General features: G+C 40.8%; 1 non-coding gene across 1 annotated transcript; it reads left to right on the plus strand.

Annotated features, from left to right (window-relative positions):
* Positions 1–8,389: 8,389 nt before the first annotated feature.
* Positions 8,390–8,493, plus strand: LOC114109794 (U6 spliceosomal RNA). The gene has a single exon (XR_003586369.2). It is a non-coding gene; the product is annotated as a U6 spliceosomal RNA (small nuclear RNA).
* Positions 8,494–13,788: the final 5,295 nt, after the last annotated feature.

Genomic DNA, 13,788 nt, shown 5'->3' on the forward strand with positions numbered 1-13,788 from the left:
CAGGCGGCCGAGTTCAACAATCCCGCTGCCTCCATAAGGATAAAAAGAGGAATTAACAGTGAGCTTTCTCTAGAATCAGCAGCTCAGCCTAAAACACTCACTGCCCGTTATCCTGAGTCTAGAGATCTGTATAAATGATTTTTTATTTACAAAGGCAAGTATTCATTTACATGGTAGTGGATGTGAGGTGCGACAACATAGTGATTTATATTTAATGATAAAAAGTATTTTGCACTTCACATTTGAATACGTTTATTAACTGTTTTCACTTTCATTTTATAAAGAGGATGCTAGAACTCAGAGATGTGAACTGGTTATGTAACAGGTAAAGCCTCCGCAACAAATGAGTCTCTCTAAGGCAAGAGTCAGACATGACTGAGCGACTGAACTGAGCTGAACTAAGGCATAACCGGAAACGGTGGGGTCAAAGGTTACAGTCAGGGCTGCTGCACACAGGGGTACAAACAGGCCTTACAGCGGGTCCCCCAAGGCGCAGCTTCGACCATCAGCTGCTCTATCCTGAAGAGCCCTTTGACAACTCTTATGAAACATGTCTCAGAAACTTCCATGGAGGGACTTGCCTGGTGGTCCAGCGGCTAAGACTCTGGGCTCCCAATGTGGGGGGTCCGGGTTCCCAGAACAGGGAATAGATCCTGCATGGTTGCAGCTAAAGATCCTACAGGTCCCAACTAAGAGTTTGCATGCTGCATGCTACAACTACGACCCAGTGTAGCCAAATAAATAAATGTATATAAATATGTGTGTATATATATATATATATATAAAGAAAAGACACTTCCACGGGGGCTTGTGGAGACAGCAGAGCATTTGTTCATTGACCGCCGGCCCCACGGGTCAAGGGCTGCCTCGTGGAGCATTATTCTCCCTGCCCTCCATCCCCTCTGTTACTCCTCCCCACCTCCAGCCTTGCACACTGTGAGTGCCAAGAAAGCTCCTACGGACACCCCCAAGAAGAGAATCATAAAACCCCCCAAACAAGAAACGAGAGGCCAGGTTACAAAGGAGGCAGTATCCAGGGGAGCCTGCTCAGAACTGGTCCCTGCACCTGTGGCTAGAATCAGAGGAGAGGTCAGGAGGATTTGAAGTGAAACACGGCTCCACTACCCAAGAATATTCGATTGGGGGGTGGGAGGGGTAAAAATTCACCCTGTGCTCTGCTCTCCATGCACACACCCAGGTGCAGGCTGAGCTCCCCGGAGGCAGTGGCTGGCTTCTCTCTTGTTTATACAAAGACACCCTGCGGAAGAGCAAGGGTCCTGGTTTTTCTTCACCCCTCTGTTGCACCATAGGCTGGAATCTTAATTTCAACGTTTGGAAACTCTAAAGCAAACAAACTAAAAGAAATAAAAGGCATCTAAATTGGAAAAGAAGTAAAATTATCTCAGTTTGCAAATGACATAATCTTACATGTGGAAAATCCTAAACACTCCACACACACATACACAAACAAAACTGTTTCTATGAATAAAAGATTGCAGCAAAGTTGCAGGATAAAAAAATCAATATACAAAAATCAGTTGTATTTCTAGACACTAGCAATAGCCTATCTGAAAAAGAAATTAAGAAAATAATCCCACTTATTATAGTAGCAAAATTTCTCATGAGTGAGAAGACTAAATAGTGTTATACTGTCCATACTTCCCAAAATGATCTTCAGATTGATTCAGTTCAATCCCTATCAAAATCCAAAAGGCACTCTTAGCAGGAAAAGAAATAACCATCCTAAAATTCATAAGGAATCTAAGGGACTCTGAATAGTCAAAATAATCTTTAAAAATAACAAAGCTGGAAGCCTCATACTTCCTGATTTCAAACCATGCTGTGTAGTAACAGTAACTAAGACGACGTGGTCTTAGAGACCATATAGACTATGGGCTCCCTATCGACCAGTGGAGCAGACTAGAAGGCCCAGAAGTCAATCCTTGTAAGTGTGCTCAGTAGCTTCAGTCGTGTCCAACTCTTTGCAACCCTGCTGGCTCCTCTATCCATGGGATGCTCCAGGCAGGAATACTGGAGTGGGTTGCCATGCCCTCCTCCATGGTATCTTCCCGATCCAGGGATTGAACCTACATCTCCTGGGTTGCAGGCAGATTCTTTACCACTGAGCCACCAGGGAAGCCCAAATCCTTACATGTAGGACCAAATAATTTGCAACAAGATTACCCAATAAGGAAAGGATAGTCTCTTCAATAATTGATGCTGGAAAAACTGGATATCCACATGCAAAAGGATGACATTGAGGGCTTCCCTACATCAAATGCAAAAATTAATTTAAAATGGATTAAAGACTTAAACATGAGAACTAAAACTATAAAAGTCGTAAAAGAAAATATAGGGGGAAACTTCAGGACCTTGGATTTGGCAATGATTTCTTGGGCATGACATCAAAAGCACAGGCAAGAAAAGCAAAAATAGACAAATGGGATGATATTAAACTTAAAAACTGTGCATCAAAGGAAACAATCACTAGAATGAAAAGTCAACCTATAAAATGGGAGAAAATATTTTCAAATCATGTATCTGACATATACAAGCTGATATCCAGAAAATGTAAGGAACAACAACAAAAACAAATAGCCTAAGTAAAAAATGGGGAAAGGACTTGAATAGGCAATTTTCCAAAGAAGACAAGACTGGTGAACAAGCATATGAAAAGATGCTCACCATCATTAGTCATAAGACAAATCCAGATAGGTAGCTGGGTATGAGTAGGTAGGGCCAGTAGGAGGGCCTCTGTAAAAAGAACAGAAATAATGTCATGATGAGAATGGAAAGAAATTGGAACCCTTGTGCACTGTTGGTAGAAATGTAAAATGGTGCAGCCATTATGAAAAATTGAAAGAGAACTACCATATGACCTAGCAATTTCACTCTTAGGCACATATCCAAAGAAAACCATAATTCAAAAAGATACATCCCTATGTTGATGGCAGCACTATTCACAATAGTCAAGAGGTGGTAGCAACCTAAATGTCCAATAACGGATGAATGGATAAACAAAATATGGTCTGAACATACAATGGAAGATTCAGTTCAGTTGCTCAGTCATGTCCAACTCTTTGTGACCCCATGAATTGCAGCACGCCAGGCCTCCCTGTCCATCACCAACTCCTGGAGTTCACTCAAACTCATGTCCTTCAAGTCGGTGATGCCATCCAGCCATCTCATTCTCTGTCATCCCCTTCTTCTCCTGCCCCCAATCCCTCCCAGCATCAGGATCTTTTCCAATGAGTCAACTCTTCGCATGAGGTGGCCAAAGCATTGAAGTTTCAGCTTTAGCATCAGTCCTTCCAAAGAACAACCAGGACTGATCTCCTTTAGGAAGGACTGGTTGGATCTCCTTGCAGTCCAAGGGACTCTTAAGAGTCTTCTCCAACACCGCACTTCAAAAGCATCAATTCTTCAGTGCTCAGCTTTCTTTACAGTCCAACTCTCACATCCGTACATGACCACCAGAAAAACCATAGCCTTGACTAGGCAGGCCTTTGTTGGCAAAGTAATATCTCTGCTTTTTAATATGCTATCTAGGTTAGTCATAACTTTCCTTCCAAGGAGTAAACGTCTTTTAATTTCATGGCTGCAATCATCATCTGCAGTGATTTGGGAGCCCCCAAAAATAAAGTCTGACACTGTTTCCACTGTTTCCCCATCTATTTCCCATGAAGTGATGGGACCAGATGCTATGATCTTCGTTTTCTGAATGTTGAGCTTTAAACCAACTTTTTCACTCTCCTCTTTCACTTTCATCAAGAGGCTTTTTAGTTCCTCTTCACTTTCTGCCATAAGGGTGGTGTCATCTGCATATCTGAGGTTATTGATATTGTGCAGCCTTAAAAAGAGTGAGCCCCTGCTAAAGGGTTCCATGCTAAACCATGGATGAACTTTGAGACATTATGCTAAGAGAAAGAAGCCAGTCACAGGAGGGCAAATACTGTGTGTTTCCACTCACATAAGGTGTCCAAAGAAGTCAAAACTATAGAAACAAAAAGTAGAAAGGTGGTTGCCAAGGACTTAGAGGAAGGAATTGGTGTTTCCTGGGTATAGAATTTCAGTGTTGCAAGATGAAAAAGTTCTAGGAGCCGGTTGCACAACAATGTGATTATACTTAACACTACCGAGCTGTACACTCAAAAACAGGTAAGACGAAACATTGAATGTTATATGGTTTTTTTTACCACAATTTAAAAAAAAAAAGACCAAAAAAATGAAATGAAAATAACCCCCCAAACAATTAACTCAGAATTTTCAAAGAAAGAAAACAATTGGTGAGTGTAAAAGTAATGACACCCAATCCTGAGATTTTTTAAATATTTTTTTTTTAATGTGGACCATTTTTTTAACCATTTTTTACAATACTGCTTGTTTTAGCTTTTGGTTTTTTTGCCAGGAGGCATGTGGGATCCTAGCTCCTGGAACAGAGATCAAACCTGTAACCTGTGTGTTGGGAAGGTAAAATCCCAACAACTGGACCACCAGGGAAGTCTCCTAATCCTGAGGTTTATGCACAGTTCATTCTCCATAAACATGTACAACAAATTTCAAAGGACACAGAGTCTGTTTTGATATCCTCCTTAGCTCCTTCTTTCGAAAATTCTTAGTGAAGGGACTAGTTAGGGTTCAGTCTGGTTTCACTGTATAACACACAATACGCTTATGCCACTCAGTCACTGAGATGTCTGTTTCTTGCTTTGGGATCTTTAGGAGTGATTTCTGTGAGTTAGCTTTACTTCTGGGCTTATTCTTTGAAGACTGAGTTAGTATCAGCTGGCTGTGAGGAAAAGCTTTGTCCATCCCTGGCTGTGAATCGCTGAGCTCTGACTCTGACCTCTGTGGCATCTGGAGGCACAGGGTGCTTTCAGCAGAGCATCATTTTGCAGCCAGGACTAAGTGGGTGGGGGGTTTCAAGCCAACTTTGGTTATTAGAATCACTTCCTACTTGAAGGGAAAGCTAGGAATAAATTCCATCTTGACTGTGTTACTACTAAAACATTTTTTTCTCCCTCTTTCTTTCTTCCCTCTGACAACAAGTGCTAGGAGTTGGAACAAGCCTATTTCCTCATCCAACGTTGTGTGAGTCACCACAGATCTTCCAAAGTGAAGCAGACAGTCATTTCGTGGTTGTTTAGTCACTAAGTCATCAGTGGGACCAGAACCAGACTAGGTTTTTCTGACTACCCATAGGACATTCAGCTATGTGCTGTGCTGTGTGTCTCAATCGTGTCTGACTCTTTGCAACCCCATGGACTTCAGCCCACCAGGCTCCTCTGTCCAAGGGGATTCTCCAGTCAAGAATACAGGAGTAGGTTGCCGTGCCCTCCTCCAGGGGATTTTTCCCAACCCAGGATCAAACCCAGGTCTCCCATATTGCAGGCGGATTCTGAAGCCCAAGAATACTGGAGTGGGTAGCCTATCACTTCACCAAGGGAACTTCCCCACCCAGGAATGGAACCAGGGTCTCCTGCATTGGAGGTGGATTCTTTACCAGCTAAGCTACCAGAGACGCCCACATATCGGCTATACTTCTTAGCTGTAGTTATTGGTCATTGGTTAGTATTAATTTTAATTTTTGAAGAGTTTTAAGTTTAAAAGATTATTTTCTTTAAATTATTTTTCAAACCTAGTAGTAAAAATGACAAAAAAAGGTAAACAAAACAATGACATTCATTATCACAATTTTGTAAGTGTAGGAACAGAGAGGAAAATTAACATTTATTGAGTATCTACTATTTGACAGACCTGTACCCACTTTATCTTATTTAATCCTCACCACACTGAAGGATATTTATTATTATGTAAATACTTTTCCTTTGACTTGAGGGAGCAGGAGAATGAGGATGAAAAAGTCAAGTAAAGTACATGATTCGCACCATACCATGGCTCCCATCCCTCTGTGGTCGAAAACAGCCCATGGAGTGTCATGCTTCTAGAGCTCAGCTGTGCCTCTGTCACCAGGGAGTTCCTGGAAACCTCCCCAACAGCAAGAACAGAGAGGCCCCAGGCCAGCCAGAGACTCAAAGGACAGCTGAGTCCAGGCACTGCCAGGCCACTGCACCTCTGGCTGCAGATGCCAGATGGGGCCCAAGAGGTGCCCCATATACCCACTGAGAGCAAGCATCTATCCTGACATGCCATGCATCTTAATCAGCCCTCATTCGGCTGTCAATTTGCACTGCCACCTTCTACAGGCCTATCAACACACTGTACCCAATTGTTGCTGTTGTTCAGTTGCTAAGCCATGTCTGACTCTTTACAACCCCATGGACTGCAGCACGCCAGGCCTCCCTGTCCCTCCCTATCTCCCAGAGTTTGACAAGTTCATGTCCATTAAATCGATGAAGCTATCCAACCATCTCATCCTCTGTCACCCTCTTCTCCTTTTGCCTTCAATCTTTCCCAGCATCAGGGTCTTTTGCAGTGAGTTGCCTGAACAGTATGAAAAGGCAAAATGGTACCCACTACATGGTTTAAAATGTATGAAAACAAGAAGAATCATCAAGATATTCCCACAACCCATCATTTTACTCAGTCCAAAATATTAGTGAATCTACATACAGAAAGTTTCAAAAGAGGTCCTCTGGATTTTAATTTATCCTTTTGAGCAAGAAAAAAAAAAGGAAATTGTAAAAATAAATGAGCACTTTTCAGAGTTAAAAAAAAAAAGCTGCAAGTAATGAGAAGTCATCGAACAGCTGAACGATTGATCTTGATTTTACTTACAAAATCATAAATCTGCAGTGTCCACTAGACAGCTTGGGAGTAAAAAAAAAATACCAAGCAAATATAGGGATGAAAAAATTTCAGCAGACTGGAAGAAACAACTTTCAAGAATGTGAGAAATTAAGAAACAAACATTTGAGCTTCAACATAGGCAATTAAAAGCTAAAATCATGAGGGGAAAAAAAGTAATCTAAGCTATGAACTATAGCTATCCTATAGCATACTACTACATATTAGTAGTAAGTTAATAGTATACTACCCATAGTATTAGTAGTATACTATTAGCTGCTAAGTAGAATATGATTGGACTTCCTGGGTGGCTCAGCTGGTAAAGAGTCTACCTGCAATGCAGGAGACCCCTGTTCAATTTCTGAGTGGGGAAGTTCCCCTGAAGAAGGGATAGGCTACCCACTCCAGTATTTTTGGGCTTCCCTCGGGGCTCAGTCAGTAAAGAATCTGCCTGCAATGCAGGAGACCTAGGTTCGATCCTTGCATTGGGAAGATCCCCTGGAGGAGTGCATGGCAACCCATTCCTGGATCCTTGCCTGGAGAATCCCCATGGACAGAGGAACCTGGTGGACTGCAGCCCATGGGGTTGCAAAGAGTTGGACATGACTGAGCAGCTAAGCACAGCACAGAATATGATTACTATTAGCTATAAAGTAGATATGAAGGTCTAGAAAATAAATGAAGGAAGTTAGAAGCTCTAGAAATTACTATAGATGCAGCTGGATCAAATTGTTAAGAAAATAAGGTTTCATATACATACATGCGCATTTCCAAGCCCTCTGGCCTTTTCAGACTAAGTCAACCAGCACGCTTTTCTTTGCAGCTTCAAGGCAGGTACTACCTGGCAAAATGAAAAGGACAACGGACTCAGGTGTCTGGCATTCCAGGACTTGGCTGGCATAGAGACAGGTGATTTGGGAGCATACGTTCTCTGAACTGGAGAGGGAGAAAGCTAAAGAGAACTGAATTTATTTAAGAGCTATTAAGAGAGAGGAATTGACAGAATTAGTCTATTAATTTAGGACTGTGGTAGAGGCAAGGGAGAAGTCAAGGATGGTTCCTGGGTTTCTCTTCTCAGTAATCAGAAGGATGGAAGTGTCATTCACTGCAGTTTGGTCCATAGAAGGAGCTGATGAATTGGCGGGGTGGGGGGCAGAAGGAAACTGCCTGCGGCCAGGGGAGGGCAGAAGGAGTTGGCCTTCAGGCTGGGACAGGCTGAGATGGAGCCATCGGAGAGAAGCTGTTCAGCGAATGGCTTGACTTCAGATGCTCAGCAGAGGTTTCAGATAGAGATATTAATTTAGAAGAGAGTCACATAGAAGACAAGAACCTGTGTAAGCAATGAGATTGCCAGGGGAAGAGTGTGTATAATAAAAATAGAAGGTGACCCAGGACATACCCTGAAGTGAAGTGAAGTGAAGTCGCTCAGTCATGTCCAACTCTTTGCGACCCCATGGACTGTAGCCTACCAGGCTCCTCGGTCCATGGGATTTTCCAGGCAGGAGTACTGGAGTGGGTTGCCATTACCTACCCAGGGATCAAATGCTGGTCTCCCACACTGTAGGCAGACGCTTTTACCATCTGAGCTACAAGGGAAGCCCTATATACCCTGAAGGAACATCAATATTTAAAGGATGAAGGGATGCTCGCTTCGGCAGCACATATACTAAAATTGGAATGATACAAAGATTAGCATGGCCTCTGCACAAGGATGACATGCAAATTCGTGAAGCGTTCCATATTTTTACAATTGCTAAAGGATATTCTCTAGACAGGAAACACAAAAAGGGTGTATAAACCGGAACCCAAAACAATAAAGTAAATGGCAATGGGATCATACTTATCAATAATTACCTTAAACGTAAATGGGTTGAATGCCCCCATCAAAAGACAGAGACTGGCTGAATGGATACAAAAACAATACCCTTATATATGTTGTCTACAAGAGACCCACCTCAAAACAAGGGACACATACAAACTGAAAGTGAGGGGCTGGAAAAAGGTATTCCATGCAAATAGAGACCAAAAGAAAGCAGGAGTAGCAGTACTCATATCAGATAAAATAGACTTTAAAACAAAGGCTGTGAAAAGAGACAAAGAAGGACACTACATTATGATCAAAGGATCAATCCAAGAAGAAGATGTAACAATTATAAATATATATGCACCCAACATAGGAGCACCGCAATATGTAAGACAAATGCTAACAAGTATGAAAAGGAAAATTAACAATAACACAGTAATAGCGGGAGACTTTAATACCCCACTCACACCTATGGACAGATTAACTAAACAGAAAATTAACAAAGAAACACAAACTTTAAATGATACAATAGACCAGTTGGACCTAATTCATGTCCTAAAACAATGAATTTCACCTTTTCTCAAGTGCTCACGGAACCTTCTCCAGGATAGACCACATCCAGGGCCATAAATCTAGCCTTGATAAATTCAAAAAAATTGAAATCATTCCAAGCATCTTTTCTGACCATAACGCATTAAGATTAGATCTCAATTACAGGAGAAAAACTATTAAAAGTTCCAACATATGGAGGCTGAACAACACGCTTCTGAATAATTAACAAATCACTGAAGAAATCAAAAAGAAATCAAAATATGCATGGAAACTAATGAAAATGAAAACACAACAACCCAAAACCTGTGGGACACTATAAAAGCAGTGCTAAGGGGAAGGTTCCTAGCAATACAGGCATACCTCAAGAAACAAGAAAAAAGTCAAATAAATAACCTAACTCTACACTTAAAGCAACTAGAAAAGGAAGAAATGGAGAACCCCAGGGTTGGTAGAAGGAAATAAATGTTAAAAATTAGGGCAGAAATAAATGCAAAAGAAACAAAAGAGACCATAGCAAAAATCAACAAAACAAAAAGCTGGTTCTTTGAAAGGATAAATAAAACTGACAAACCATTAGCCAGACTCATCAAGAAACAAAGGGAGAAAAATCAAATCAATAAAATTAGAAATGAAAATGGAGAGATCACAACAGACAACACAGAAATACAAAGGATCATAAGAGACTACTATCAGCAATTATATGCCAATAAAATGGACAACGTGGAAGAAATGGACAAATTCTTAGAAAAGTACAACTTTCCAAACCTGAATCAGGAAGAAATAGAAAATCTTAACAGACCCAACACAAGCATGGAAATTGAAACTGTAATCAGAAATCTTCCAGCAAATAAAAGCCCATGTCCAGACGGTTTCACAACTGAATTCTACCAACAATTTCAAGAAGAGCTAACACCTATCCTACTCACACTCTTTCAGAAAATTGCAGAGGAAGGTAAACTTCCAAACTCATTCTATGAGGCCACCATCACCCTAATACAAAAACCTGACAAAGATGCCACAAATAAAGAAAACTACAGGCCAATGTCACTGATGAACATAGATGCAAAAATCCTTAACAAAATTCTAGCAATCAGAATCCAGCAACACATTAAAAAGATCATACACCATGACCAAGTGGGCTTTATCCCAGGGATGCAAGGGTTCTTCAATATCCGCAAATCAATCAATGTAATTCACCACAATAACAAATTGAAAAATAAAAGCCATATGATTATCTCAATAGATGCAGAGAAGGCCTTTGACAAAATTCAACATCCTTTTATGATAAAAACTCTCCAGAAAGCAGGAATAGAAGGAACATACCTCAACATAATAAAAGCTATATATGACAAACCCACAGCAAACATTATCCTCAATGGTGAAAAATTGAAAGCATTTCCCCTAAAGTCAGGAACAAGACAAGGGTGCCCACTTTCACCGCTACTATTCAACATAGTTCTGGAAGTTTTGGCCACAGCAATCAGAACAGAAAAAGAAATAAAAGGAATCCAAATTGGAAAAGAAGTAAAACTCTCACTGTTTGCAGATGACATGATCCTCTACATAGAAAACCCTAAAGACTCCACCAGAAAATTACTAGAGCTAATCAATGAATATAGTAAAGTTGCAGGATATAAAATCAACACACAGAAATCCCTTGCATTCCTATACAGTAATAATGAGAAAGTAGAAAAGAAATTAAGGAAACAATTCCATTCACCATTGCAATGAAAAGAATAAAATACTTGAGAATATATCTACCTAAAGAAACTAAAGACCTATATATAGAAAACTATAAAACACTGATGAAAGAAATCAAAGAGGACACTAATAGATGGAGAAATATACCATGTTCATGGATCAGAAGAATCAATATAGTGAAAATGAGTATACTACCCAAAGCAATCTACAGATTCAACACAATCCCTATCAAGCTACCAGCGGTATTTTTCACAGAGCTAGAACAAATAATTTCACAATTTGTATGGAAATACAAAAAACCTCAAATAGCCAAAGCGATCTTGAGAAAGAAGAATGGAACTGGAGGAATCAACCTGCCCGACTTTAGGCTCTACTACAAAGCCACAGTCATCAAGACAGTATGGTACTGGCACAAAGACAGAAATATAGATCAATGGAACAAAATGGAAAGCCCAGAGATAAATCCAAGCACCTATGGACACTTTATCTTCGACAAAGGAGGCAAGAATACAATGGATTAAAGACAATCTCTTTAACAAGTGGTGCTGGGAAAACTGGTCAACCACTTGTAAAAGACTGAAACTAGAACACTTTCTAACACCATACACAAAAATAAACTCAAAATGGATTAAAGATCTAAACGTAAGACCAGAATCTATAAAACTCCTAGAGGAAAACATAGGCAAAACACTCTCCGACATAAATCACAGCAGGATCCTCTATGACTCACCTCCCAGAATATTGGAAATAAAAGCAAAAATTAACAAATGGGACCTAATTAAAATTAAAAGCTTCTGCACAACAGAGGAAACTATAAGCAAGGTGAAAAGACAGCCTTCAGAATGGGAGAAAATAATAGCAAATGAAGCCACTGACAAACAATTAATCTCAAAAATATACAAGCAACTTATGCAGCTTAATTCCAGAAAAATAAACGACCCAGTCAAAAAATGGGCCAAAGAACTAAATAGACATTTCTCCAAAGAAGACACACGGATGGCTAACAAACACATGAAAAGGTGCTCAACATCACTCACTATCAGAGAAATGCAAATCAAGACCACAATGAGGTACCATTTCACGCCAGGCAGAATGGCTGCAATCCAAAAGTCTACAAGCAATAAATGCTGGAGAGGGTGTGGAGAAAAGGAACCCTCCTACACTGTTGGTGGGAATGCAAACTAGTACAGCCGCTATGGAGAACAGTGTGGAGATTCCTGAAAAAACTGGAGATAGAACTGCCTTATGACCCAGCAATCCCACTTCTGGGCATACACACCAAGGAAACCAGAATGGAAAGAGACATGTGTACCCCAATGTTCATCGCAGCACTGTTTATAATAGCTAGGACGTGGAAGCAACCTAGATGCCCATCAGCAGATGAATGGATAAGAAAGCTGTGGTACATATACACAATGGAGTATTACTCATCCATTAAAAAGAATACATTTGAATCAGTTCTAATGAGGTGGATGAAACTGGAGCCTATTATACAGTGTGAAGTAAGCCAGAAAGAAAAACACCAATACAGTATACTAACACATATATATGGAATTTAGAAAGATGGTAATGATAACCCTGTATGTGAGACAGCAAAAGAGACATAGATGTATAGAATGGACTTTTGGACTCTGTGGGAGAGGGAGAGGGTGGGATGATTTGGGAGAATGGCATTGAAACATGTATACTATCATGTAAGAAATGAATTGCTAGTCTAGGTTCGATACAGGATACAGGATGCTTGGGGCTGGTGCACTGGGATGACCCAGAGAGATGATATGGGGAGGGTAGTGGGAGGGGGGTTCAGGGTTGGGAACTCATGTACACCTGTGGCGGATTCATGTTGATGTATGACAAAACCAATGCAGTATTGTAAAGTTAAAAAAAATATAAAAAAAATAAGGACGAAAATATACAAATGGGCCCTCAAAGGAGACCACAGCATATTCAGGGAAGTTGGAAGAAAACCAGAAGATGATGGTGTGACGGAAGCTATAAGAACATACTTCAAGAAGGAATTGGTCATCAGGGTCACTTGTGGCTAAGAGGTGAAAACAGAAGTTGCAAAGTGTCCACTGGGCTTAGCAATACAGAGCTGTGACCTTGAGCAGAAGCACTCCGTTGCCGTAGTAGAGCAAAACCAGATTCCAGGGGCTGGAAGAGTAGCAGGCAGCAAAGCAGACGCAACTGCTGCATCCACTGGGCTTATATCCAAGGATGCTAACTACCACAGCCTGGAACGCATCCCTGGCTGCCAACACATAGAGGGAGTGAGCGACAGAGAGACAGTGGGTACCACTCATCACAGTAATTTCCATATTAACAACGTGGCTTGGTTTTTAATTGAAAAGCACTAAATACCACTCATGAAGTAAACATTGACTTGCAGTATATTAGGCAGAGCCAGAGTAAAAGCTGGCACAATAAGCTGTGATTCTATTTCTCTATTAACTGGAAATCTTACCATGGGGTCACACAGAGTCAGACACGACTGAAGTGACTTAGCAGCAGCAACCAGTTTCCATTTTGGACCTACACTGCAAACAATAATAATAATAAACAATAAAGATCTCTGCCAACTCCCAAATACATCAAATTATATATCTTAAACATCTCCAGCTTTTTGTATATCAATCACACCTCTATAAAGCATCCTTTTTTTTTTTTTTTAGGATAACTCCTAATTGTTTAAATCATCAGGCAAAAATGTCAGTAGAATTGGCAGGCAGTCTTAAGAAATTTTACAGTATAGACTACTTAAACTTTCACTTTCTGAACTCATGCTAACCCTGTAGTTAGGATCAGTTCAGTTCAGTCACTCAGTCATGTCCGACTCTTTGCAACCCCATGACCTGCAGCACACCAGGCCTTCCTGTCCGTCACCAACTCATGGAGTCTACCCAAACCCATGTCCACTGAGTCGGTGATGCCATCCAACCATCTCATCCTCTGTCATCCCCCTCTCCTCCTGCCCTCAATCTTTC

Source organism: Ovis aries, chromosome 20, assembly GCF_016772045.2.
Source record: "Ovis aries strain OAR_USU_Benz2616 breed Rambouillet chromosome 20, ARS-UI_Ramb_v3.0, whole genome shotgun sequence".
Lineage (NCBI taxonomy): Eukaryota > Metazoa > Chordata > Mammalia > Artiodactyla > Bovidae > Ovis > Ovis aries.